General features: G+C 36.3%; 1 long non-coding RNA gene across 1 annotated transcript in view; it reads left to right on the top strand.

Moving 5' to 3' along the window:
• The first annotated feature begins 5,382 nt into the window (after positions 1 to 5,382).
• LOC122199961 overlaps positions 5,383 to 24,545 on the top strand; it is a 234,388-nt gene continuing 215,225 nt past the window's right edge. The window contains exon 1 of the long non-coding RNA XR_006193673.1: positions 5,383 to 5,463. This is a non-coding gene — a long non-coding RNA (uncharacterized LOC122199961). The remainder of the gene's footprint in view (positions 5,464 to 24,545) is intronic.

Below are 24,545 nucleotides of genomic sequence, written 5' to 3'. Positions count from 1 at the left end.
CAGGATCCTCTAGACTCTATAATTTATAAATCTTTACTATCTGACTCTTAACAGGGAAAAAATAAAAGCTGAGTTCTAGACTACATCCGTGGGCTTCTTTTAAGTTCCAGTTGGTTGGTCAATGGAACACAGAGTAAGAGCTTGGAGAGAGATAAATAGAGCAAGCTTTAGGAAAGATCTCCCTGAGCTAGGGAGTCTCCCTGTCAAACTCTTAATTCTTCTCAAGGCAGCTCTCTGTTCCTTACTCTATTCATATAACTCCACAATCTCCTCTCATACTGCAATGGTGATAGCCCTGCTCTATCTCTTGTGATTTCCCAAAGCCTTCTAAACATCTTTGCAAATTGTTCCTTTATTGAACACTTCTCAAATTAAACCGTATAAGCCACATATTCCCCAATGGGATCCTGGCTGATGATGTATTAAGCACTTATTCCTTGCCTGACACTATTTTGAGCTTCATATTCATTACATAATTTAAACCTAAAAAATGACTGTGTGAGGTAAATATTATCATCGTTCTCTCTTACAAATGAGGAAGCCAGTGGTCAAGTTTGGAGATTTGACATCGTTTGCACAATTAATGTGGTAGACTTGGGACTTGGATTCAGTGATATTGATTATAAAGCCTTCAGAGTTGAAGATCCTATCATTTTCAATTTTCATCACCTTATGGTTTTCTTGATAATACCTTACTGAATTGATGCTTAGCATAAGAAAAGTTTCTTGATTTCACTTAGTCATAAAACAATGGATCTGAAATTATTCTTAATATTAAAGCTAGGTATATTGAAGACAATGAAAATCAAATGATTTTTTGAGGCATCTACAAGGTAAAATTGAATATGGGTAATTGGTCTGATATATACATAATTGTATTTTCATCCTATATTTTATATATATGCATATATATACATATGTATACACACATGTATGTATATGTTGGTATATATATATTCGTCCATTTTGAGTATTTAGAATTGTATATGCTATAAAATCATATATATTTATATACATATATTCATACTTCTAATAGGTTATTATCCAAGTAAAGTAATGTGGTGAAAATATGGTATGTGTTAAGTGAATAAGACAGAGAGGTGGAGGGTTAGGAGAGAAAGCTAAGAGGCTGAAAATAAATTTTCCATATGAATTGGAAAATGTTTATTTTTTTCCTAGTCCTCAAGTATTGCAGGTTAATTGATTCAAACCAAGTTTTAAAAGTTGAGATACAGTGCCCTTCCATGCTGCTGAGATTTGACTGGTGAGAAGCAATGTTTCAGCCAGGTTACCAGCTGATATCTGTATAACCCTTGGCTTCCTACTGTTCATTCAGTCCCAAGCTGAGAGTCTGGTCAAGAGAATGGTTGGAGGCACACAGATTCTGAATTCTTTGCTTAATTGGCCTTCTGAACAGATAAACAGAGATCAAGCCTCAAACAAGTCCTAGATATTTCCTTCAGCCCTAAGGCAGGGTGCACTATGGATTACAATAAAAGCTCCTCCTGTTGGCCTATGGAACACATTTTATATTACCAATTTCCTGTTGTGGCCACAGATGCTCCTCCTTGCCTTCCCCACATTCAGAGATCTATTTTAGAAAATTTGCTTTAAAAAAGGTAAAAATATCTAATCCTGTTTGATTTAGTCTTTCTAAAGAGGACACTATTTCAAAAGTAGTGACTTTTGGAGAAAACAGGCAACAACATTTTTGACCTGGCTGCAGCAACTTCTTACTAGACTAGTCTCTGGAGGCAAGGGAAATGAAAGCAAAAATGAACTATTAGATAAAAAGCTTCTGCATAGCAAAGGAAACAATCAACAAAACTAAACAAATATCTTTTCAGGATGGGAAAAGATATTTGCAAATGGCATATTGGATAAAGGATTAGTATACAAAATCTATAAAGAACTTACCAAGCTCAACACCCCAAAACACATGATCCAGTGAAGAAATGAGCAAAAGACATGAACAGTCGCTTCTCCAAAGAAGACATCAGATGGTTAACAGATACATGAAAAGATGCTCAACATCATTCCTCATCAGGGAAATACAAATCAAAACCATGAGGTACCACCTAACACCTGTCAGAATGGCTAAAATTAATAACTCAGGAAAAAAGATGATGGTGCACATGCAGAGAAAGAGGAACTCTTTTGAACTGTTGGTAGGAATGCAAACTGGTGCAGCCACTCTGGAGAACAATATGGAGGTTCCTAAAAAAATTAAAAACAGAGCTACTCTACAACCCAGCTATTTCACTACTAGGTATCTCTCCAAGGGATACAAATATGCTGATTTGAAAGGGCACATGCACCCCAATGTTTATAGCCGCAGTATCAACAATAGCCAAATTTTGGAAAGAGCCTGAATATCCATTGACTGATGAATAGATAAACAAGATATAAATATATACAGTGGAATATTGCTCAGCAATCAATAAGAATGAAATCTTGCCATTTGCAACAACATGGATGGAACTAGAATGTATTATGCTAAGTGAACTAAGTCAGAGAAACACAAATATATGATTTCACTCATGTGGAATTTAAGAAACACAACAGATAAACATAGGGGAGAGAAGGAAAAATAAAATAAAAAGAGGGCGGCAAACCATAAGAGACTCTTAAAGACAGAGAACAAACTGAGGGTTGCTGGAGGGGTGTTGGGTGGGGTATGGCCTGATGGGTGATGGGCATTAAGGAGGACACTTGTTGGGATAAACACTGGGTGTTATGTGTAAAGGATGAATCACTAAATTCTACTCCTGAAACCGTTATTACACTGTATGTTAATTAACTGGGATTTAACAACAACAACAAAAGTACTGACTTTCTCTTGAGATAAGAACTCAGGGTGTGTGTGTGTGCGCATGCGCGCGCGCATGTATGCATGTGTGTATTTCTACTAGGCTTATATATTTCCAGTGGAATTTGCTAGTTACTTGATCAAACATTAAGTCTGCCTGCCAGCTGATCAGTCAGGCAAAAATGCAGTTAGTTCAACATTCCTTGCCTGGTGCAGAAGGCTCAGTCCCCTTCTGGAGGAAGCATACTAAATACAGAAGGACAGAGCTGAACACAGGTTATTAAAGAATCTGGGTCACTGGGTCCCAATATGTTTAGAACAAACATTGGTATTCTATAGGTTATACTGAAATGTCCCATACTTGAAATCTTTTAATGTTAACATTTCTACAATTACCAGAAGAGTATTAAAAGTGACATAGATCTATTCACTATCTTGTGTTTTTCTTCCACAAATCTTTTTTTAAACGCTAATCCTTTTAAAAAATTTTTTAATGTTTATTTATTTTTGAGAAAGAGATACAGAGCATGAGTGGGAGAGGAGCAGAGTGAGAGGGAGACACAGAATCCAAAGCAGGGTCCAGGCTCTGAGCTGTCATGACAGAGCCTGATGTGGGGCCCGAACCCACAAACTGTGAGATCATGACCTGAGCCGAAGTCGTACACTTAACCCACTGAGCCACCCAGGCGCCCCTAAACACTAATCCTTATACCTCTTACCTGCTAATAAGTGCTCACTAAAGACAAAAGCAATCAGCAACCATATATTTAATAGAAAAAGCTAGGCATAGCTTATTTCATTTGACAGCATATTTGTGAATAAAAAATTATGATGCTACCTTTTTACATGTATTATGTGGGATTTGGTTCAGATTTCCTTCTAGACCTATAAAGTTGATTATGGAGAAGTTTTCAGAAAGGCAATTACTCTACTCTGGGGTAGAATAATCCTGACCTTTTCCTTAGCTATCGCTGGAACTAAACCTTAAAGGATTAACAGGATTTTGACAACTAGAGAGGAGGGGTGACCAGCAGGAGTCAAAGACGGAAGATAGTGCATGTCATGTATAGTCTATTCAGGCTAAAATGGCTGAAATGGAAGGCTTATTGGAGGTGGTTGGTAGGTAAGAATGAAATTTGTGCTTAATTGTGATGTTAAGGTAACTTTAATTTGGAATCTTGTTCCTGTATGGGATTAGGCTATCTACCTTCTGACATTAGGATCTGTCTGAGCCTTTTAATACCTTTAGTGAGTGACTTTGGCTAAATGGTCAAAATTCAAATGCTTTCATTAATACAAAAGCCGGATGTCACCTGGTGTTATGGCCCTGCCAGGCCTCTGGGCCCTGGGACCTTGCTTGATGGTATCTTAGCCTGAGATAAACTTTCCAGCCAATATTTCCAATATAATTGGCCATGTGTGCTTTCAAAATGACAGAAGTCTGGAGAAGTCTGAAGATGGTGCCTCTGTCCTTCAGCATCTTGTGAACTCCCAGGAATTCTCCAGCTATCACAAGCAATTTTCCATGTATGAACATCAGTGAAAATAAGTAAGCAGCTCTAATTTCTCCTCTGAGGATGTTGTTGCAACTTACCTCTGCTTGCCTGCTAATTTCTGCCCAGCTGACATTAATGGATTTGAGTTTCCATGCAACCTGTCATGAGATGTGATGTTCTAAAGGTCTGAACTTTTAACAGCGGGTTCTTCCTGGCAAGAGATGTATTGGTGAGAAAGTTGGATTTAGTGGCACATGTATAATCTAAATTAACTGTTGTTTTTCATTGTAATAGTGAACCAGATCACCGGTATTTTGTATTCAATAAGAAAGGAAATACCTTCTGATACAATGTGGATCAAACTAATGCCTCTTTTCTTTTTATGAAAATGTAACCTATGCATATCTCCCCTATTTTCAAAGTGTGAACTTGTAGAAGGCTGAGTGAAATTTCTCTTCTCTTTGGTCCAAAAACCCTGTTCTGATATCTGCTATAGCTATTACATTGCACTGACATACCTATTTACTCATTTTTCTTTCCTGGGGAAAGAACCTCATTTATTGATATCTGTGCTGTCCTTGGAATATAACTAAATGTTTCAACAGAATTGTAGGGGTTTCTGGATCAGAGCCCTGCTACCTACACTGTTTCATCTTAGCACTTTATCATTTGTTTGATATATTAAATCACACTGGCCTTATTCAGAATCCTTCAACTTTTTAGACATTTCATTTTTTCTCTTGAAATTCTATCCTATTTACCAAAATTCTGTACTCAGAGCATCTGCCTTAATGAGTGTAGAATGCAAGTATAATTATGACACTGATGATGACATTTTGGGAATTCTGATTTTGTTCAAGTAATTGGGCTAGGTATTTCACTGGGTTTCTTCATGTGTTCCTTGGATCAGTCTTATAGATATTAATATTCTCATCCTGAATTTATAGAGGATGAAACAAGTATAAAGAGAATAAGCCAGGTGCCAGAGAACATACATGTAGAGCTAAAGTTGTGTATCAAACTTAAGAAGTCTGCTTCTAGAGACTCAACCATTCTTCTGTACTGCCTCTTACATTTTATGGGGCTTTCTGGACTCCATAAAATGTCCTGAATACCTATGATCATAATCTACTAACCAGAGTCTTCTTTGGAGTAGAGGTAAGTGGTAAATCTCCTGCATATGAGTGGAGGGTGAATCCAAACCAAATCATTGTTTTCTATGAAAGGGGCCTGGGTCTATATGTCAGGGACTGTCTGTAGAATCTTTCTTTCTGCCTTTCTTCACACTCTCAACTGTAAAAACTGCTTAGTCAGCCTTGCTGATATCAATTGTTTCCCCTTTAATTTGATCTAAAATTGCATGTCTCTGTCTAGTCTCTCTCTTGATTGGACATTTTTTCCATTTTGACTTTTTCTCCCTAACATCTTATTCTGAAGATGCTGACTAAATAATCTCCATCACCATAGTGCACATATACTCACTTACATAATCCTGACTTCTAGAATCCTCATCTGAGTCTGAGGTTCCAGGTCCTTGCCTGCTTGGTGGCAAAAGCAGATATTATTAATGGTAGCATGTATTTGTTGCTTTCAATGTGGCTGTCCTACTAAGTTCTACAGCACAATCACATTTGAGCGAAAATAATTGAATTTCAATTGACAGATTTATTCAATGGTTTCCTCCATTCCCAATAGGATATTTAGCACTGTGACAATTCTCTTAACACTCCATGAAAATGGAAAAAGGGTTGAATTGTGATGAAAAGCACATGCTTTGCAATAGAACAGATCTGGGTTTGAAGATAAACTTTAATACCTGGCAATTGTGCATCCTTAGGCAAGCTATTTCATCTCACTAAATCTGAGTTTTATTATCTAAAAAAAGTAGACATGGTACTAGTACCAACCATGGATAATTTTCATGAAGTTAAGTGAGATAATGCACATAGAGTATTTATAATAGTTTCTGAAACCTATTAAAATGGGTAGTAGGCATTTTTCTTTGTGGTTCTGTTTTAAAAGCATAAGGCCATTGAAGATTTTGATCCAAGAAAGCTAATATTATGTCTTTACCTTTACTATTTTAAGCTACTCTTATTCTCTACAAATGAGTTGTGTGAACTAGTGATCAGTTTGGAATCAGAATTAACTACATGGGGAGGGTTTGTATTTTTAAATAGAGCACTGGGACTCCCAAGTCATGGTTATTGTGTACTATATTTTCGTAGTAAAATGTTGAGAACATCTAGATGATTCTATTGGTGGTTTTACCTTGAGGAAATAGCCTCAACTTCATAGTTTCAGAGGGTAAATTTCATTAGCTTACTCTGGGGTCACTAAAGGCATTCATGAGTTTATCTTGGGGACATAACATATGCTGTTCAAACTAACCTGGCATAGTGGTAAGCCAAAGCTCTATTTCTTTTTTTTTTTTTAATTTTTTTTTTAACGTTTATTTATTTTTGGGACAGAGAGAGACAGAGCGTGAACGGGGGGGGGGGGGGGGGGGCAGAGAGAGAGGAGATCGTGACCTGAGCTGAAGTCGGACGCTTAACCGACTGAGCCACCCAGGCGCCCCCCAAAGCTCTATTTCTAAAATGCAAATATGATCATGTGATTTCCTTCCTTGCCATCCATCAATGGCTCCCAACTGGTCTCAGGAAGAGGTAGAAACTTCTTTCTTTTTTCACTTAAATTTTTTTAATGTTTATTTATTTTTGAGAGAGACAGGGCACTAGCAGGGAAGGGAAGAGGTGGGGGGGGGAGGGTGGAAGAGAAGGAAGAAGGGAGAGAGTGGGGAGGAAGGATGGGAGGGGGAGGGAGAGACAAAGAATCTAAAACAAGCTCCAGGCTCTGAGCTATCAGCACAGAGCCCGATGTGGGGCTTGAACTCATAAACCACAAGATCATGACCTAAGCCAAAGTTGGATGCTTAAACAACTGAGCCACCCAGGCTCCCTGAAACTTCTTAATATAAGCTTGCAAAGCCCTGTGTTGCCTTCCATAAACCTTGCCATCCTCATCTCTTACCATTTTCTCTTGGTAAATGATACTCCAAACATATTAAAGTTTTGACACTTAGTACATTTACCATAGTTTTAGTAGACTCTGGGTCTTTCCAGATGTTCCTGTATCCTAGAATACTCTTATCCCTGCTTCTGTTCTCTAGAATCACTCTTACTAATCCCCTAGTGCCATATGAAGTATGAATTCTTCTGGAAAGCCATTGCCAACTTCTTAGTTCTGACTAGGTTTCTTTTCACCCTGTACCTATCATTCAGCTGTCACCGTTCACTTTCTTGTTTCTTTAAATTGACTCAGTTTAGTGAGGGTGGGAACTATTTTGTTCACCATTATATTTCCAGAACTCAAATATGCACAAAAAATATTTGCCGTTGAATAATTCAGAATGAATAAACTTGTACAATGAGAGAAATATGTGTCAATCAGACTCTGGTGTCTGTGAGTGGTACCCCACTAGCGACCTTCTCAGCTCTCCCACTCCCAACCTGGTTGGGCTTATTCAGCAAGCCTTAATTTCCCAGCATACAATTGCTTGTTTGCAAAATGGAATTTAATAGAAGTATCTATTACATTTTGTAAGCCTTATTATTTGCCCTTTTTTATGCTAGTGTTTATTTCAAAACCTAGGACTGTCCAATTTAGAATCAGCACCTTTTTCTTTATATTGCAAGAGTCTTCAGAAATATTTTCTCATCTGAGTATACAATCTGTTCATTTCTTCTACACCAGCTTTGATTCAATTCATCTTTTCATAAAGAATCATATCTCAGTAAATATGCATAATTCAATCTCTTCAAAAATAGTCCTTAACCCATAGGCTATCTTGTGATCTTATATTGTACCACCTGAAGATCCTCCATAAATACCAGTTTCTAGATACCTTTGTTATTGTTGTTGTTATTGTTGCTAATTGATGATTTTATGACTTCTTCCTTTTCTTGGCATGTTTGATTTGGAGATCTAGTAGGTGACCTTGCCTTTAATCCTCATTCCAGCCTTTGCCTCTGCCTTAGGTTTGGACTTGGAATTAAATCACTACTTTTGTCCTTATATGCTCTTTGGTCTTATCTCATTGCCACCTACCTAGTCACATTTGTACATTCATATGTGTCTCCTGCTAGTGAAACTCTGTCTGAGACAATGGCCTTCTCAGATAAAAAGAAACTATGCAGTAATGGATGGAAGATGAGCTTGGTTATTCTGTTAGAATCTCTAAACAATATTTTATTTCATGTATCTTTTAGACAGGCTGATTCTCAGCGGGAATTATTATCTGAATAATTAGGATGTTAAGGCCTTGAAGTGAGGTAGACCTACAGTATTATCCTTGTGACTTTGGAAAAAATCACACCTTTACTCCAAGGCTCAGTTTTTCCATACATAATATAAAGATGATAATAGTACCTATCATATAAGGTTGCCATGCTTGTAGAGGTGATAATGCTTTTTGACCTCTTTTTCCAATACATACTATAGAAATTATATAGATTTTTCTATTTTTATTATTATTGATACTCAGCCATCTTAAAAACTACAATAGATGACACAATCTCCAATTTGGGTTCATAGTCTGGCAGTAGATCCTGAAATCTAATGTGGGTGATGAAAGTATCAGTAATATTGGAGCTGATACAGCAGTCGTATTGAATAAAGAACGGGTGTATGGGTAAAGAAAGGCCTCTACAATGACACCTAGAGTCCTAGGGAAAATCCTCAAATCCAACGATGACCTTTCTCATAGTTGGGTCCAAAACCTGCCCCATGGAATACATTGCCTTTATAAGATGACATTGAGAAAAATATAACCCTTTGGCATTTTCATTATGAAACAAAGGACCAAATGTCATCCTAAGTGATTTGTGCTTATTTGTGTGTGTATGTCTCTGAACACAGGACATGTACTATTGATTTTGAACTGGCAGTTACACAACAGCCTCTGAAGCCTGACCTTGGATTATCTGCACTGTACATAAAAATGCTCCTTAGACTTTTAACATAACATGACTCTATCCAGGCATAGAAAGGAGGGGGATGAGGAGGATGTGAGGACAGCTTCAAAGCTCTGTGAATAATCATTTTTTTATACATTTCCTTCTTAACTAGGCAGGTAAGAAGAGAAGTTTTTAATTAGAGAGCTAGACCTGTGGAATGGAACAGCTGTAGAGAATCTTAGTTGACCCATCCCTCACTTTACAGAGGAGAGAACTCAGGTCCAGGAAGATGGGTCAGTGGCTCAAGGTCATGTATGTCATAGAGAAAGAAGAGCCAGATCTACAAATCATTTCTTCAGACTTTAGGTTTGGTAGTCATCAATTTACAATCTTATATTCTCTCAAGTAAATAAAGTATAGTACTACTGGAATATATTTATGTAAGACAATCAATCAATAACTTTTATAGGACAGTGGTTAAGAACATAGTCATTGGCATCAATCAAACCTGGGTCCTTGTCTTAGTTTTTCCATTCACTAGCTATGTGGCTTTGGAGAAATTACTTAATCCCACTCAATTTAAATTTCTTAAACTCCATGAGGATAATCATTTGCATCTTTTTTATTTTTGTGAGAGTCAAATACTGTCTAATAATTTAATACAGTGCCTAGCACAAGCTAAATACTAATAAGTGGTACTTGAGATCATTGTTTCAATCAGTAATCATTGTTACAAATATCAAAAACTATTTAAATTTGTTTATGCAAAAAACATAAATTTATTAAAATAATTTGTATAGTTCAGTAGATTCCTAGAAGGATGAGAAAACTATATTTTGAGGATTTACAATAGGAATAATGTCAAAAATCATGTTCCAGAAGTGATGCAATGGTGACACTATTACTGTAGAGTGACCCTGAAATTTGCATAGCTAGTTCCATGGATGCTGGACTCTGCAGGCTACTTCTAGAACCTATGAACTGTTCCCTCTAGGATGTAGATGTACATGTGCCACCCTCAACAAAATTATTTCTGCATAAAGCCTGCTGTTTCACATCACTAGCTTTTTAAAATTATTTTTTATTGTGGTATAATATACATAACATAAATTTACTGTTTTTAAGTATACAGTCATGTGGTATTAAGTGCATTCATATTATTACGAGTCACTAGATTTTTATTCAAAATAATTTGATATGGGTGTATATTTTTGTTGGAAACTTGTTTATCTGGCTTCTTGTAAAGAACCTTGTAGTCTGATAAGGTACTGAATTCCTTAGATTTAGGGAGAGTGTTCAAAAACTTAATGCACCCAAATTAAAGAAAATTATCTACTACAGTCCACCCTTTATTTTTTGCCCAATATCAAATTATAGACATGGACAATATTTAAATTTCAAAATCTTATTCCAACCAATATTCCTGCCTGACATAATAAAGGTTTTATTAAATAAAATTAAAAAAAATCATTTATTCCCCTTTAAGAAGTAGAAGAGTGTAATATTTATGACAAGTGTCTCAATAGAGAGTATATTTCAATTCTGTGTTGTTGCCAATCCAGACTGTAGTACAAGCGCCTCTCATATGACTCCTATGATTTGATGGAGCCAATGATATTCAAGATACCTTTGGAAAATCAAGCTGCTGTATGAAGTCCAACTCAACATTTGATCAGTACTGTGGTTAAGAATGAGGATTCTACACATTCAATGCAATCTCTATCAAAATAACACAAGCATTCTTCACAGAGCTAGAACAATCCTAAAATTTGTATGGAACCAGAAAAGATGCTAAATAGCCAAAGTAATGTTGAAAAAGAAAACCAAAGCAGGAGGCATCACAATCCAAGACTTCAAGCTATATTACAAAGTTGTAATCATCAAGACAGTATGGTACTGGCATAAAAACAGACACTCAGATCAATGGAACAGAATAGACAACCCAGGAATGGACCAAAAAATGTATGGCCAAATAATCTTGGACTGAGTAGGAAAGAATATCCAGTGGGAAAAAGACAGTCTGTACAGCAGATGGTGCTGGGAAAACTGGACAGTGGCGTGCCGAAGAATGAACGCGGACCACTTTCTTACATAATACACAAAAATAAATTCAAAATGGATTAAAGCCCTAAGTGTAAGACAGGAAGCCATCAAAATCCTAGAGGAGAAAGCTGGCAAAAACCTCTTTGACATTCGCTGCAGCAACTTCTTAGCATGTCTCCAGAGGCGTGGGAAACAAAAGCAAAAATGAACTATTAGGACCTCATCAAAATAAGAAGCTTCTGCACAGTGAAGGAAACAATCAGCACAACTAAAAGGCAATCGACGGAATGGGAGAAGATATTTGCAAATGATATATCATATAAAGGGTTAGTATGCAAAATCTATAAAGAACTTACAAAATCAACACCCATAAAACAAATAATCCAGTTAAGAAATTGGCAAAAGACATGAACAGACACTTTTCCAAAGAAGACATCTGGATGGTTAACAGACACATGAAGAGATGCTCAACCTCACTCCTCATCAGGGAAATACAAATCAAAACCACAATGAGATACCACCTCACTCACACCTGTCAAAATGGCTAAAACTAACAACTCAAGAAACAACAGATTTTGGCAAGGATGCAGAGAAAGAGGAACACTTTTGTAATGTCGGTGGAAATGAAAACTGGTGCAGCCACTCTAGAGAAGAGTATGGAGGTTCCTAAAAATATTAAAAATAGAGCTGCCCTATTGCCCAGCAATTGCACTATGGGGTATTTATCCAAGGGATACAAAGATGCTGATTTGAAGGGGCATATGCACCCCAATGTTTATATAGCAGCACTATCAACAATAGCCAAAGTATGAAAAGACCCCCAATGTCCATTGATTGATGAATGGATAAGATGTAGTGTACACACACACACACACACACACACACACACATATATATATATATATATATATATATATATATATATATATATAACTCAGCAATCAGAAAGAATGAAATCTTGCCCTTAGCAACAACATGGATGGAACTAGAATGTATTATGGCTTGGCATAAAATAAGACAGTATATATGTATTTACTGATCTATTACTACTTCCATTCTTTTTTTTTAATATCCTATGCAGTCTTTCATTCTTTTCTTTCTTTCTTTCTTTCTTTCTTTCTTTCTTTCTTTCTTTCTTTCTTTCTTTCTTTCTATTTATATCCAAGTTAGTTAGCATATAGTGCAGCAATGATTTCAGGAGTAGATTCCTTAATACCCCTTACCGATTTAGCCCATCTCCCCCTCCCACAACCCCTTCAGGAATCCTCTCTTTGTTTTCCATATTTAAGAGTCTCTATGTTTTGTCCCCCTCTGTTTTTATATTATTTTTGCTTCCCTTCCCTTATGTCCATCTGTTTTGTATCTTAAAGTCCTCATATGAATGGTCATATGATATGTAATTTTCTCTAATTTTGCTTAGCATAGTACCCTCTCGTTGCATCCATATAGTTGCAAATGGCACAATTTCATTCTTTTGGATTGCTTAGTAATACTCCATTGTATATGTATACCACATCTTCTTTTTTTTTTTTTTTTTTTCTCCTTCTTTTTTTTTTTTATTTTTTTTTATTTTTTAATATATGAAATTTACTGTCAAATTGGTTTCCATACAACACCCAGTGCTCATCCCAAAAGGTGCCCTCCTCAATACCCATCACCCACCCTGCCCTCCCTCCCACCCTGCCCTCCCTCCCACCCCCCATCAACCCTCAGTTTGTTCTCAGTTTTTAACAGTCTCTTATGCTTTGGCTCTCTCCCACTCTAACCTCTTTTTTTTTTTTTTTTTTTTTTTTTTTTTTTTTTTCCTTCCCCCCCCCCAATGGGTTTCTGTTATGTTTCTCAGGATCCACATAAGAGTGAAACCATATGGTATCTGTCTTTCTCTGTACACATCTTCTTTATCCATTCATCCATTGGTGGACATTTGGGCTCTTTGTATACTTTGGCTATTGTTGAGGGTGATATAGTATCACTGTATCCCTTGGATAAATACCTTGTAGTGCAATTCCTGGGTCATAGGGTAGTTCTATTTTTAATTTTTTGAGGAACCTCCACACTGTTTTCCAGAGTGGCTGCACCAGTTTGCATTCCTACCAGCAGTGCAAAAGAGATCCTTGTTTTCCACATCCTCGCCAACATCTGTTGTTGCCTGAGTTGTTAATATTAGCCATTCTGAACAGGTGTGAGGTGGTATCTCATTGTGGTTTTGATTTGCATTTCCCTGACGATGAGTGATGTTGAGCATTTTTTCATGTGTGGGTTGACCATCTGGATGTCTTCTTTGGAGAAGTGCCTGTTAATGTCTTTTGCCCATTTCTTAACTGTATTATTTGTTTTATGGGTGTTGATTTTGTAAGTTCTTTATAGATTTTGCATACTAACCCTTTATATAATATATCATTTGCGAATATCTTCTCCCATTCCATCGATTGCCTTTTAGTTGTGCTGATTGTTTCCTTCACTGTGCAGAAGCTGCTTCTTTTGATGAGGTCCCAATAGTACATTTTTGCTTTTGTTTCCCACACCTCTGGAGACGTGTTGAGTGAGAAGTTGCTGCAGGGAATGTCAAAGAGGTTTTTGCCAGCTTTCTCCTCTAGGATTTTGATGGCTTCCTGTCTTACACTTAGGGCTTTAATCCATTTTGAATTTATTTTTGTGTATTATGTAAGAAAGTGGTCCGCGTTCATTCTTCTGCATGCCACTGTCCAGTTTTCCCAGCACCATCTGCTGTACAGACTGTCTTTTTCCCACTGGATATTCTTTCCTGCTTAGTCCAAGATTATTTGGCCATGCATTTTTTGGTCCATTCCTGGGTTGTCTATTCTGTTCCATTGATCTGAGTGTCTGTTTTTATGCCAGTACCATACTGTCTTGATGATTACAACTTTGTAATATAGCTTGAAGTCTTGGATTGTGATGCCTCCTGCTTTGGTTTTCTTTTTCAACATTACTTTGGCTATTTAGCATCTTTTCTGGTTCCATACAAATTTTAGGATTGTTCTAGCTCTGTGAAGAATGCTTGTGTTATTTTGATAGAGCTTTCATTGAATACGTAGATTTCTTTGAGTAGTATTACCATGTTAACAATATTTGTTCTTCCTAGCCAGGAGTATGGAATATTTTTCCATTTTTTTATGTCTTCTTCAATTTCTTTAATAAGCTTTCTATAGTTTTAAGAAAAATCTATAGACTTTTTACCTCTTTGGTTAGATTTATTCCTAGGTATTTTATGGTTTTTGATGCAATTGTAAAAGGGATCAATTCCTTGATTTCTCTTTCTGTTGCCTCATTGTTGATGTATAGGAATGCAACTGATTTCTGTGCATTGATTTTATATCCTGCCACTTTGCTGAATTCATGGATCAGTTCTATAAGGTTTTTTTTGGTGCAATCTTTTAGGTTTCCATGTAGAGTATCATGTTGTCATCTGTGAAGAGTGAAAGTTTGACCTTCTTCTGGCTTATTTGGATGCTTTTATTTCTTTGTGTTGTCTGATGCTGAGGCTAAGACTTCCAATACTATGTTGAATAACAATAGAAAGAGTGGACATCCTGTCTTGTTCCTGACCTCAGGAGGAGAGGTCTCAGATTTTCCCCATGGAGAATGATATTAGCAGTGGGTCTTTCATATATGGCTTTTGTGATCTTGAGCTACGGTCCTTCTATCCCTACTTTCTTGAGGGTTTTTATCAAGAAAGGGTGCTGTATTTTGTCAAATGCTTTCTCTGCATCTGTTGAGAAGATCGTGTGTTTCTTGTCCTTTCTTTTATTGTTGTGATGAATCACATTTATTGTTTTGCAGATATTGAACCAGCCCTACATCCCAGGTATAAATCCCACTTGGTTGTGGTGAATATTTTTTTTAATGTATTATTGGATCTGATTGCTAATATCTTGTCAAGGATTTTAGCATCCATGTTCATCAGGGAAATTGGTCTGTAGTTCTTTTCAGTTGGGTCTTTGGTTTTGGAATCAAGGTAATGTTGGTTTCATAGGAAGAGTTTGGAAGGTTTCCTTCCATTTCTATTTTTTGGAATAGCTTCAAGAGAATAGGCGTTAACTCTTCTTTAAATGTTTGTGGAATTCCTATGGAAAGCCATCTGGCCCTGGACTCTTATGTTTTTGGGAGATTTTTGATTACTAATTACATTTTTTTACTAGTTATGTGTCTGATCAAAGTTTCTATTTCTTACTCTTTCAAGTTTTGGTAGTTTATATGTTTCTAGGAATTTGCCCATTTCTTCCAGATTGCCCATTTTATTGGTATATAATTGTTCATAATATTCTCTTATTATTGTTTGTATTTCTGCTGTGTTGGTTGTGATCTTTCCTCTTTCGTTCTTACTTTATTTATTTGGGTCCTTTCCTTTTTCTTTTTGATCAAACTGGCTATGGGTTTATCAATTTTGTTAATTCTTTCAAAGAACCAGCTTCTGGTTTCATTTATCTGTGCTATATATATATATATATATATATATATTTTTTTTTTTTTTTTTTTTTTTTTTTTTTTGGATAGCATTGAATTCTGCTCTAATTTTTATTGTTTCCTGGCTTCTCCTGGCTTTGGGTTTTATTTTCTGTTCTTTTTCCAGCTCTTTAAGGTGTAAGGTTAGGTTGTGTATCTGAGACCTTTCTTCCTTCTTTAGGAAGGCCTGGATTGCTATATACTTACCTCTTATGACTGCCTTTGCTGTGTCCCAGAGGTTTGGGGATGTGGTGTTATCATTTTCATTGGCTTCCATGTACTTTTTAATTTCCTCTTTAACTTCTTGGTTAGCCCATTCATTCTTTAGTAGGTTGTCCTTTAGTCTCCAAGTATTTGTTATCTTTCCAAACTTTTTCTTGTAGTTGATTTCGAGTTTCATAGCATTGTGGTCTGAAAATATGCATGGTGTGATTTCAATCTTTTTGTGCTTGTTGGGGGCTGATTTGTTTTCCAGTATGTGATCTATTCTGGAGAATGTTCCATGTGCAATGGAGAAGAATGTGTATTCTGCTGCTTTAGGATGAAATGTTCTGAATATATCTGTTAAGTCCATCTGGCCCAGTGTGTCATTCAAAGCCATTGTTTCCTTGTCGATTTTATGTTTAGATGATCTGTCCACTGCTGAGTGTGGTGTTGAAGTCTTCTACTATTATGGTATTATTATCAATGAGTTTCTTTATGTCTGTGATTAATTGATTTATATATTTGGGTTCCCTCACATTTGGAGCATAAATTTTTACAATTGTTAGGTCTTCTTGGTGGATAGACCCCTTAATTATGATATGATGCCCTTCTTCCTCTCTTGTTAGTCTTTATTTTAAAGTGTAGATTGTCTGATATCAGTATGACTACTCTGGCTTTCTTTTGTTGACCGTTAACATGATAGATGGTTTTCCATCCCCTTATGTTTAATCTGAAGGTGTCTTTAGGTCTAAAGTGGTTCTCTTGTAAACACCATATAGATACATCTTGTTTTCTTATCCATTCTGTTACCTTATGTCTTTTGATTGGAGCATTTAGTCCATTGAAATTTAGAGTGAGTTCTGAAAGATATAAATTTATTGCCATTATATTTCCTCTATAGTTGGGCTTCCTAGTGGCATTCTCTGGTCCTTTCTAGTCTTTATTGCTTTTGGTCTTTTTTTCCCATCTTTTCTCCCCTCAGAGGGTCCACCTTAAAATTTCTTGCAGGGCTGGTTTAGTGGTCACAAATTCCTTTAATTTTTGTCTCAGAAACTTTTTATATCTCCTTCAGTTTTGAATGACAGCCCTGCTGGATAAAGAATTCTTTATGTCAGTGGAGAAATATATTGTTTCCATTACCTAAATAAATAAATAAATTAATTAATTAATTAAAAAAGAATTCTTAGCTGCATATTTTTTGATCCAGCACATTGAATATATCCTGCTATTCCTTTATGGACCCCAAGTTTCTGTGGATAGGTCTGCTGCAAACCTGATCTGTTTTGCCTTGTAGGTTAAGGACTTTTTTTTCACTTGATGCTTTCATGATTCTTTACTTGCCTGAGTGTTTTGTAGATTTGACTATGATATGCCTTGTTGATGGGCATTTTTTGTTGAATCTAATGGGAGTCCTTTGTGCTTCTTGGATATTGATGTCTATGTGTTTCCCCAGGTTAGGAAAGTTTTCTGCTATGATTTGCTCACAAAAACCTTCTTCTCTCCCTTTTTCTCTCTTCATTTTCTGGGACCCCTATGATTCTGATGTTGTTTCTTTTTAATAAGTAACTATTTTCTCTAATTCTTATATCATGCTCTTTTGCCTTAGTCTCCCTCTTTTTTTCTGCTTCATTATTCTCCATAAATTTGTTCTCTATATCACTGATTCACTGCCCTGCCTCATCTATCCTTGGCGCCGTGGCATCCATTCAAGATTGCAGCTCAGTTGTGGCATTTTTTATTTAATCCTGACTAGTTTTTATTTTTTTTTATCTCCACAGAATGGGATTCTAATCTATTTTCAACCCCAGCTAGTATTCATATTATCATGATTCTAAATTCTGGTTCAGACATCTTGCTTGTATCTGTGTAGATTAAGTCGCTGGCTGTTGTTTCTTCCTCCTCTTTCTTTTGGGGTGAATTCATTTGTTTTGTCATTTTGAAAAAAGAAAAGGAATTAATAAGGTGAAAAAAATTAAAATTCGTAAATTAAAACAACATACACAAAAAATAAAATAAATGATGCTAGATCCTAGGTGTATTTTGGCCTGGGTGTTGTAAGGAGCTTTATAGAAAAAAAAGGGAAAGAAAAGAAAAGGAAAAAAAAGAAAAAAAAAAAAGGAAAACATTTGAAAATTTGAAAATATGAATACAGTGAAATAGAATAAAATGAAATGATGGAAGTAAAATAGAATTTGAAAATTTTCCAAAAATAAAAAATACAGTATTAAAAAAATTAAAAATATTTTTAATAAAAATTGAAAATAAAAATAATTTTTTCTTTCTGTATTCAAGAAAAAGAAAAGAAAAAGAAACAAAAATTGAATAGATGGACCAGCAAACAGACTGAATTACAATTGAAATTACATCTTTTTCCCCTAGAAGTCAAACAATGAAGCACTTTATAGTCTGTAAAGTAAGCAGGTGGAGAGACTTGTGGTGTTCCTGAAGAGCGAGGTTGGCCCAGTTGGGCTGGGCTTAGTGTAACAGCTCTCTTCTCCACTAGATGGCGCTGCTTAGCTTACTGGGGTGGATTGTTGTGGTGCTTGTAGGTGTGTATGCGCATGCACGAGAGGGGTGAAATGGTGTCACCCCGTTACCCAGTCTCTAGTATTGGAAATCCATTCTCCCCAGTCAACAATCACACAACCGTCCTTTGTCTTCAGCTTCCATCCACTCCCTGCTTTTACAATGTCCGTGACCAAGCCATGAGGTTGCCAGGTGGCAGCTCCCTCCTGAGTTTTATCTCAGATGCAGCTATGTTTTCCAACCCCTCACTTCTGAGGGACTGTGGCTTTGACCCATTCTGCCCCTCTGTGGGAGGGTCTCACCAAACAATGTCCAGTTTCCGGACACACCCAGGAATATTCGCAGGACCGTGCTGCTGCCGATGCCCAGAGACTGCAGCTGGGTGCCAGCCCGCCCCAGAAAAAGTTCACACAATCATGTAGCAGCGGCATTTCAGGATATGGAAAATCAAAACACACATCTGGCCCCAGGCTTCATTCTTAACATCCTTGTTTCAGCACCAGAAAATGTGGTTACTCTTAAGATCTGCTGGGACCTTTGCCTATCAGGTGGCCACACAGCCTCTACCAAATGTCCTCCCAGCAGGGGTACCGCCTTTCCCCACGTGGCCCTCGGACCCTTCTCTGCTCCTGGGGATTTGCCCTTGCCAACAGGTTACTTCCAGGTACCAAGCTGCAGAGTTTCAGACTGTGCACTCCCCGTTTATAGAGTCTTAATGGAATTTAAACCCTCTCCTTTCTCCCTTTTTTGTTCAGTCCCTGTGGCTGTTTCCACTTTTGCACTTTCTATCCAGCTGCTTTTGGGGGGAGGGTGATTTCCCGTACTCCTCCCGCCCTATCTCTGTCCTCTGCAAGCAAAAACAGCTCCCTCCCCTCTGAGGCTTCTCTCTCCCCCAGTTCATGTTTCTGTGCCATGTACCTGTTGAGTTCTGTGGTTCAGGTTGTGCAGATTGTTGTGTTAATACTCAAATCAGGTTTCTAGGTGTGCAGGATGGTTTAGTATTGATCTGCCTATATTTCATGCACATGAGACACAAAAAAGACTTCCATGCTGTTCTGCCATCTTGGCCCCTACTGCTTCCATTTGGTCTTCAGTTACATGTTGAGCTACTCAATATTCTTGAAGTTATGCAAGTTATGCAGTAAATTGTAATGTTAACCACTGATAACACATTTGACATAAAACAGGAGGGCAAAGGAAGAGGAAAACAGAAGAAATTTATTTAAGTTAAATAGATAGTAGGAGAGAAAACATGGATAGATACAGTGGTCCTCGTTTCCCTTTCAGCCATAGTGTCATAACTGGTGTCTATTCTTCCCTCCTCTGCTACCAAACCCATGTTTCCTTTACATCAGCTGTTTGGATCTCAAAGCCACAGAGTATTCCAAGACTGGGTGTTCAGTCTCTACCAGATACAGCAACAAGTCAAAAGTGATTTTGAACATGAAGAGGGAATGCCTTTGGTTTAAAATGCCATGTGTCTCCACTAGGATCTCTCTAGAGTCTTACTAAAGGGAACATTGTGATTTGTCCATATACTTCACTGGGCACACTCAGCCTCATCTCTGTATCCTCAGCACCAATGGACTTTGACACACATGTATTGAATATTCAATAAATATATTTTTGAAGGGAAATCCTTAACAACTAAGATGTAAGTATATGAGGTAGAAATTTCCTGTGTTTTATTTGCTACTTTATCTACCATGCCACACTCAGTACTTGGCATGTAATAGATCCTCAACAAGTATTTATCAAAAGAAGAAATGAACTATATGCAATAAGTAAAAATTATGCACAATTATAAAAAATGGGTGAAATGCCAGCTCTGAAGAGATGATATGAGTAAAAGTGAGTATAGGTGGTTGGGATATTTCTCCTTCTATCATAAATATTGGATATTTCCAGGAAATAAAATTTGGTTATAGTTGGCCCAAGACCTTTATGATATGGTTAAAAATTACCCTAAATCTTAGTTTTAAATGTTGGATAATATTTTCAGAAGATGATGAATGCCTAGAAAGATAGATATAGCATAGAATTCTGTAAATGACCTTGATAGCTTCTTTGACAGTGAGAAATCAAATTATATTCCATTATTTAATATTGTGTGCAAATTGGAAGAAAGGAGGCCCTGATGTGATTTATGATCCATCTCTAGCAGAAGGCCTGATGGTTTTGTGAATGACTTTTGCCGATTTGGTCAGCTCTCATTTTCTTTTCAAATCTTAGATATTCTCATTTACATGAGTAAGTGAAAAAAGGCATCATTTATGATCTAATGGAAAAGAAATTCTTTATGTCATTTTTCAAGAAAATTTCAGTTTAAATTTTTATAGAGAGGATAACAGATAATTTGAAAATCCTCTAGAAGCAGTGAGAATAATTTTTGTGCTATCTAGAATATCACATAAGCATTTATATAATTTTCAAAAAGAGGCCATCTGGATTAAGGGGGTGTAAGAGAGGAAATTTATTTAAATTTTACCTAGGAGGCATTATTCTTTTTTACATATCATTTCCACTTGCAAAAACATATTCTAAGGTAACTTAGAATCCTATAGCCTGAGTTTTCAGACTACTCAATCCCAAATCCAGGTTGAAAAGTAGAATTGTATTAACACCACTCATTCAAATTCATTTTGTTTTTGCTAATAGTAATGCTACATAATCTTCTGTAATGTCTTTTATAATTAGAGAAGACTGTTTCTTATGTGTGCTTACAAGTATGAAATATCTTAAAATATGGACCACCAAACTACCCCACAGGTGATGTGATGAAGCCTCTGCAAAACCTTCTGATTTCTGAATCCTTTCTTCTTGTGGATTTGTTATACCCTGTACTCATATCCTAAAACCACGTTTACTTAGGCTATTGTATGTGTAAGCTTGATGGCTCAAAACATATTTATGTACATAATATACCCTACTGTCTCTCAACTTTATGATAGTTAAGATATGTTTTTTTTGTGTACCTTCCTCAGGGTATCAAAATATGTGAAATAAAGAAATAGTGCCACTCTCCCCATTAAAAACCTGAGAAGATAGCAAAATAAAGAGAACAGGAGGGGATACAACTTGAATTTAACCATTACTGTATTTCCAAGAAGGGATTCAAGCATCCTGTAACCCTGAGATTGTCATTCAGGAAAGAAGCTAAGATGATAGAAATCTAAAGGCTTAAAGGAATCTCGTGCTTTTCACCAAAAGCATTTCAGTATCCAACATGGCACCTAAGGGAAGCCATTTATTTCCTTCCTTTTCTTTTCTTTGCCTTTTGAAGAGGACTTTACAGCCCTGATACTGTCTACAAGAAATCATTTTCCAGTCCATTACCAAGAATAATCAAAAATTTAACTCAGATATTATGGGAGTCTTTCAAAGCACATCAAATGGTATATTAATTCATGTATAAACAAAACTTTTAACACCTTCTCTCCCAATTCTGTCATGATCTTGCTCACACACACTGAAGTGATTCTTAAGTGTTCTGTAATTTTTTCATAATGTCAACTTCTATTTTTCAGGCTCTATATTCAAATTGAAGCTAAATTGTGGATTGTGATGCTCTGCTCTCTCTTACTATTTTCTCCACTTCATCCTCCTTTGTTGATAAATTAATCAAGATTTTCTGGCTTCTTTTGCTTTCTCTTTTTTCATTGTCCATTATTATCAGATTCTGTAAAACAAAAGATGTATAAGTTCAGGGGTTGACCAAGCAAACAAGGTTAATTATATAATGTATTTCATGTTATCTCTGTCACCTGTCCATCCTCCTTCCTCCATTCAGTTTTCACTTATCCTTTCTTTACTTTAAAAATAAAACCTTCTCCTATTTATGAAATGAGAAGATAAAATTATCTGAAATGTATTAGTGTTAATTGGGTGTGGGAAACACACAAGGATGGATAAATTATTGAAATTATGAAGTTATCTGGACTCTTTTTCTTAACCAGCAGAACTAAATCGTCTCTGCTCTAGATTTCTTCATCACTGCTGTCTTAGATTAGGTAATGTTGCAATCCTCTGTCATCCTGGATCCATGTCACTTAATCAGAAACACAGGAAATAATTCTCACTTCTATAGATGATGAGATGTATCTATAACATTTAGATGTTTCTCTGGTATGGACCAAGTTAATTCAAACGAAGGTTTTACTATTAAATGCTCACTAAAGTTGAGATGCTTAAGTGTTTATGGGCAGATTCTGAAGGTCACACAGTTCTAACAGAACAAACAGAAGAGGTGAGTTGATTGAAAAGGTGGTGAAGATCCCAGTGACAGTCTGACAACACTTATATGTCTTGACAATATGTTTCCTCCATTCCTGCCCTGTGTGATAGCATTTAGAAAGGACTGAAAATAGGGAGAGATGAGAAATGTTGTGATGGGAGTTGTATCTAATGTTTTTCCTGTATATTGTTATTAAAATGAAGTTGATATACAATGTCACATTAGTTTCAGGTGTACAATATAATTATTCACCATCTCTATATGTTATGCTCAACACAAGTGTAGCCACTACCATTATTCACCATACAATGCTAATGCAATACCAATGACTATTCCGTATTCCCCATATAGGGAGCATATTCCCTATGCTGTACCTTTTATCCCCATGACTTATTCATTGTGTAACTGGAAGCCTGTATCTCCCACTCTCCTTCACCCACTTTTCCCATCTCCCCAATCCCTTTGTATTTATTTTTTTTTGTTTATTTTTTATTTATTTTGAGATTGAGTGAGAGCATGAGTGGGTGAGGGGCAAAGAGAGAGGGAGACAGAGAATCCAAAGCAGGCTCCACACTGCCATCACAGAGCCTGATGCAGGATTCTAGCTTACACACTGAACTGTGAGATGATGAGCTGAGCTGAAATCAAGAGGTGAGCAATCCAGGCGCCCCTTATATTTAATTTTTAATTCAATTTTATTGAAATATAATTTAAATATAATGAAATGCACCTATTGTAGTTGTGTATATCTATGAATTTGAAAAAAATAAGTGAACATGTTATAATAACCGCAATCAAGATATAGAGCGTTACCCCAAAAAGTTCATTTGGGCCCCATCACAGTTCATCTGCCATCTTGGCTCCAAATAACCACTGGTCTGCTTTCTGTCATTATAGACAAGATTTGTCTCTATAATTGTGTATCTAAATGAAATCATATAGAATATTTTCTTTTATATTGGGCTTGTTTTACTTAGTATAATGTTTTTGAGGTTCATCCATATGGTGTCTATCAGTAGTTTTTTTTATTGCTGATATTCATTATGTGGCTAGCGCACAACTTTTTCATAAGTTGATGAACATTTATCTTGTTTCCAGTTTTGGATTAGTATAAATAAAACTGTGAACATTCACGTACAAGTTTTTGTATGAATATATGTTTTAATTTCTCTTTTTTAGATTCCTGGGAGTGAAATTGCTGGGATATATATCAATCGTACATTTAACTTTATAAGAAACTGCATACTGTTTTCAGAAGTGATTGTAATGTTTACATTCCTCCCTGCTGTATATAGGAGCTTTAGCTTCTCAACATTCTCACCAATACTTGGCATTGTCAATCCTTTTAATTTTATCTGTTCTAACGTGTAGATAGTGGTATCTAGTTCTAGTTTTGGTTTGTGTTCCTTTGATATGTAATGATTTTGACCAGCTTTTCAAAGGCCTATCAGCCAATTGTATATCTTCTTATGTGTAGAACCAATTCAAAATTTTTTGCCCATTTGTTGGGTTGTTTGCCATCTTCCTGAGTCAGAAGAGTTCTTTATGTGTTTTGGATACAAGTACTTTGTCAAATTTACGTCTTGTGAATATTTTATTCCAGTCCACAGCTTCCCTTTTATAGTTTAGCCATGTCTTTCAGTGAACAGAAGTTTGAATTTTCACGAAGCCCAATTTGAAAGTTTTTTTTTTTAATAAATAGTTTCTTCTTTTCGTATCCTAAGAAATGTTTGTATACAGTCATAAAGTTTGTCTCCTATGTTTTCTTTTGAAAGTTTTCTATTTTTACATTTTACATTTAGATCAATGGCCCT

The sequence above is a fragment of the Panthera leo genome, chromosome D1 (genome assembly GCF_018350215.1).
Source record: "Panthera leo isolate Ple1 chromosome D1, P.leo_Ple1_pat1.1, whole genome shotgun sequence".
NCBI lineage: Eukaryota > Metazoa > Chordata > Mammalia > Carnivora > Felidae > Panthera > Panthera leo.
The sequence above is the reverse complement of the archived record's forward strand: the minus strand, read 5'-3'. Positions and strand labels throughout refer to the sequence as shown.